Source organism: Mya arenaria, chromosome 15 (genome assembly GCF_026914265.1).
Source record: "Mya arenaria isolate MELC-2E11 chromosome 15, ASM2691426v1".
NCBI classification, from domain to species: Eukaryota; Metazoa; Mollusca; class Bivalvia; order Myida; family Myidae; genus Mya; species Mya arenaria.
The window spans coordinates 43,409,351-43,414,947 of NC_069136.1; positions in this window are offsets into that span (position 1 = coordinate 43,409,351).

Consider the following 5,597-nt stretch of genomic DNA (forward strand, 5'->3'; position numbering starts at 1 on the left):
TTACCGATGAAAGCTTATGTTCAAATAAACAGGGAAAGAAAATGGCAACAAACGGAATAGCTGTTAATCCTTGTATTATAAGTTGAATATACGGATATTGTAATATCCTGCATCTTATCACTAAAAAGTGCGAATTGAAGCAAAAGGAAACACTAACAGATTCAGGGATCCGCATCCGGATATCGCCCCACCCCCTTACTCCTACCCACCCCCTTACTCCTACCCAACCCTTACTCCAACCCGACCCTTGCTCTAGCCACGTACACACACAACCTTAAATGCCTGATAAACCTCTAAATTTCAGTATTACAGAAACAATGTTCATACAATAGACAATAACGTTCCATTTGATACTAAAATTAGGCAATATTTCATTTTTAGAAATGTTAAGCATTTCCAGTTGAAGGAAATAATTAACATTGAGAAAACCAGGTTTATGACACATGACTCCACTGTGACCGATTTAACCTATTTCATTTCTGCGTTTGTCTCCCTAAATATTATTGAAGTAAACTCGTTGGGAAAAGATAATACTGAACGATTGCATCTGCTGATATAACATTAAGTGTTTAAGGTGAAATATTTACCTGTGTTAAATCTGCCCGACGTGTGATTAATTTAGATGTATACACTTCGACAATTGCACTTAACATTTGTGTTTTATCATCAACGAAGAATATTCAAATTAGCTGCAATTTACGAAAAATACGCCCAAAATCTAGACACTTTGATGAGTTTCAGTGGTTTAACTGACTATATATTTTCCGATAATACTTTAATATTGAACTTTCGTTAATACATTTCTATTAGATTTCAACTTTTTAAGGAACTTCAGAATAATTCAACTCCTCCCAGTTAGCATATGACTACAATATTAAACAAACGTGTTTACACCCTAAAAATCATTCCGTTCTTGATATTTCGTGAAGGGGTACTTATAACGAGACATATAAGGCACGGAATCATGGTGCTTCTAGATAATTATTGAATTCTTACAGGATCCAAGGATGATAGCCATAAAAAGCAAACTGTTTGAACAATAGCATACTGTTATGCACCAGTCCTTTGTAACCACGCCCCCCCCCCCCCCAGGTCCGGGGCATAGCGGGGACTTTGACTTTCGGTCCAGCCAAGCCCGGGCAAAGTCTCCGCCCTGCGGGAACAATCTGCTGGTAAAACCCCCGCCAAATGCCCCCGCATCCAAGGGACCCTAGATAATGCCAATTTCAAGCTAAATTTGGCGTGAAGACAAAACCACCGCAGTCACCCGGCACTGCGGGGCCACCTTAAAAGTAAAAACACGGCCCATTTCCCCGGTTATCCCCGGTATACTCCCGGACCTGGGCGGGCCGTGGTTACAATTGACTGGTGCATTAGTATAAAAGGACCAACGTACACACACTGGGTGTGCCTGGATCATCGTATCAGCGGGGCAAGCACCCGGAATGATTCTTTTATTTGAAATTTGATAGTGAGGGGCAAGGGGAAAGATATGCCTGCCACCTTTTTTTTACAAGTAAATAAATTATATTGATCTAAGTCATATCTTGATATTGTACTAGACAAATCAGTTAATTCACCGGCCACTAAGATACATATTCAAAGCCCTGCCTATAGTAACACGACATTTATTTAAGAAAGAGTTAGGCCTTCTTGCACATGTGCAGAATCTCACTGGTAATATGTTTACTCTTTTTCATGTATTTCAACTGTTATTCACTTCTATATTGACTGCATATTTCCCCTTATAGTTAGTTTACAAAGATCCATGTATATATATAAAATAATGTCTAATTTAAGTAAAACAAATGCAAGACTTGTTTCAAACTATCATGGGGCACAAATTGACAAATATTAGACCTGGTTATCGGCTATGATGCAACGACAAGAAGGCAATGATCGTAACTGGACTTTCATTTCTCAAAAAACAACATACTAGCAATAAACATAATTAAGAAAAACGGATACTAAATGAAATCAATCGTTTCGATTTAACCAATAATACTTTATTTAAATGACAGAAACCGTATGTACACAAACAGTACATTATATTATATAATTAAGCTAACCAGGATTCACAACATACTCCAAAGCAGCCGCACTTCCTGGCTGTTTTTTAACCATTAGGCCCAGTTGTTGTGCAAAGTGTTGGAAGAAAACTTGTCATAGGACATAGTCGAAGCTGTAATGGATTGTCGTTCCATAAACAGCAGGTGCTTGTCCTAAAATTAACTAACAAATATCAACACACTCACAATGACATTTATTCAAAAACTATGCATGAAATTAGGCAATACAAGTTTTCAAATAATTTTAGGTTATGTTTAAGGATCTTTGTTATTTCTATTAATGTACCTCTTATCTTGTTTGATTCTGGAAAAGTTTTCAATGTTAACTTCAGAAATGTTACATTGTTGACGATATGAACCTTTGCCAGTGTTTACATTCTAATGTTGATCTTTGAACATTTGTAAGTTTGCCATTTGACCTTGAACTATCAGCAAGGTCTTGTGTGGACCTCTAGCATTGTGCACAGAGGTCAGATGATAGCTTCACGACAAGTATGTCTAAGGCATATCAGTAGCCCTTGTTTGCGAAATTATGTAAGGCATTCAGCTCGGTAATATGCGTCTCTGGGAAAACATGTGCATGTATATCTGCCTTTGTATTGTCAGATGTTAGCAACATCAAGTTCTTAACTGTGTGCAACTCGGGTAACGCCCCCAGTAGACTAACATCATTGTGCTTGCAATAATTATTTATGTATTTTCTGGTTTTATTACCACCATGCATAGTCGAGACAGGTTTAAGAAATCTACAGGAATGGCTATATGTTCTAGGATCAAGGCTTATCCGATAGATCACGCTCGATGTCATATTTTACTTCCGTTTCCGTTTTGCAATATATAAAAGATACAAGAATTGGTAAATATATATGATAACACATTAACAAGAATGTTACCTACCTTTAGCTTACAGATATCTTTATAAATCTTTCGTTTATGCTCGACCTACTTCCCCCGAATGTTTAGTTTGCAAATAAATAATACGAAGGAATGTCATCAAAAACCTACTTTATTTTCACCAACATATTTGCAGGCGTATTTTTGACTGTAGCATATAGCGTTATTAAACGGCCTTTTTCGTGATTAATACTTCGTTAGTTTGTTATTTCGTAACGCTAAAATACAGACTATCGGTCTCGTGACGAATTATATATAATCGAACAACTTACAGTCCTAACGTCGCAACGTGTTTAAAAAGGGGAATTGTAAAACACAAAACAGATTGTTTAGAAATAAATCCGGTTCAGAATTATTAAAGATGCACTATTACTCAAAAATAAGAACACATTTAATACAATTGATTTATTATGCCAAAAAAGATGAACAAATGTCGAAAACAATAGACCTTATGGAGGATATCGAGTTTAATTTGAAAGAAATGTGAAGAAAACACAGTATTGCTACCTTATGAGACTATAGTAGATCGCAGTAAATCTTTCAGCATTCACCAATCATTTAATGTGTTTGCGCTTTCAGCTATTAATACACGGTAATACTATTGTTAATAGTAATTAATATTTTCCATAAATGCATTATCTCGTAAGTATTTGAGGATGTATCACTCAAAATTTATGCTTGTTTTACATGTGTATGTATTGATTTTGAATAAGAGTGTCACTTTAAGTACAAATGGAAGTTTTATAAATACAGTCAGGTTCAGAATGGTTTATCTTCAAAGCATTCCAGTCCTTTTACTCCGTTTTGTCCGTTTACGATGCATAATATGCTCTTGTTTAATGAAGGGATAAGTTAAACAATACGCAAACCATTATTAAAAGTATTTTACAAATGCATAAGGGCAACAACGACTTAATTTATGTAATGTTTGAAAAATATCTCTTAACTTAAATATGTTAAGTTAGACCGTCAACAGCAATATAGTGATAAGTGGCATTAAGGTTGACTATTTAAAAACAAGTTGTCTATTGAATAGCGATAAGTTCACAATGGTATGAAAGCTTTAAAAATATTCAAAATTGCCGCATAGACTTATACCTCACGTGACTTGCCCATGTTAAATTATCTTATACTCGACATAAGCCATTCCATACCGTTACCTTAACATACCGTTTTTCACCGAGTGATCTGAATAGTATTACCCTCGCATGAGTGTTAGAATAGACCCTTGAACTTTCTAATTGATCGAGTCGACCTTTTGCACAAAAATTATTTTCGACCAACAACTATCTCCCTTTTGAAAAAAACTGCTTGTGAACTGATCAACAAACTTGTAATTAATTTCATATTTCATTTATTTTTAAGTGAATAAATAAAAATGAAGTTAGTCATTATGTGCTTGGTGTGTGCAAATTTTCGGTAGCTCCGTGACTGTAAATACAAACATTTATTTCGTAGAGCGTATTTTGTCGATGTGCATGATTTGGTAAAGTCGTCTAATTTTCATTGATCGCTCAGCCCTTTGCGCATGCACGAAGTCAAAATGATTGACAGTTAAGGGTGCCGAAGTCTACAGACAATTAAAGCTTACGTCATGCATCCGAATTTGAAATAGATGTGTAATCAAATCGTATTGATATCTTTACAGTACACAATTTAAATATTTAAGTTACAATATTCAAATACAAATCTAATTTATGTTTCTTCCATCAATATACACTTTATAATAAACAATAATTTTAGAAATTCAGTACTAAAATGATTATTATGAATCAAAACCTGAACGATGTCATCCCAGTAAGGTGTTGTACTATGCAAACACACCTAGATAATTCTAATAAACTAACTATCAACAATTTGTTGATTTTTAAACAAAAAGTGTAATAAAGGCTTTTGATTGGGTGCTTTTCCAAAACATGTTTAGACTTATATCGATAAATATTTGTTGTTTTCGAAAGTGCATTCAAAGAGATCATATATGGAATTGTTTTAAAATTGGTTCTACCTATCTTGAACACCCTTACCAAAAGACATGAACACACATTATAAATGGCCTCTTATGTACATAAATATGATAAGTTGTTCATTGTTGACAAACAAATTGTCCAATGGTGGGCACATGTTCTTTTTTGAAGAAAATACACATGAACAGCATTCTTTGAAATCTGATGGCTTCTTGTGCAAATTGCCATTATTCATCCGTAGTTTTACGAAAAAAGACCTTAGCCAAATAGCATTGCAAACCTGGAGTTTATCTTATTGCGTGTGACAAAATTATATATTTACACAGTAAACAAAACACATATACTGTAAACACTAGTTAATTGAAGAAAGACAGTAGTACATAATCTGAATTACTGTCTAGAACAAATACATAATGTGCAAATATAGCGTTTATTAGTGCTGTCAGTTGATTCCATCGATTATAACACTTCCATCACACGTTTCTGTTATGAATTTTCGGTGTTCATGTCAAAGGGGGCTTCAAAACATGGACTGGGCATGTAACTATGTCATTGCTATCCATTTACTTCTTTTTTGTATGTGAACGTCTTTTGAGCCGTTTTTTATAAACCTGCTCGTAGTTGAGTGCATGATCTTTTATGATTTTAAAGTCAGAAACAAAGACGGAAG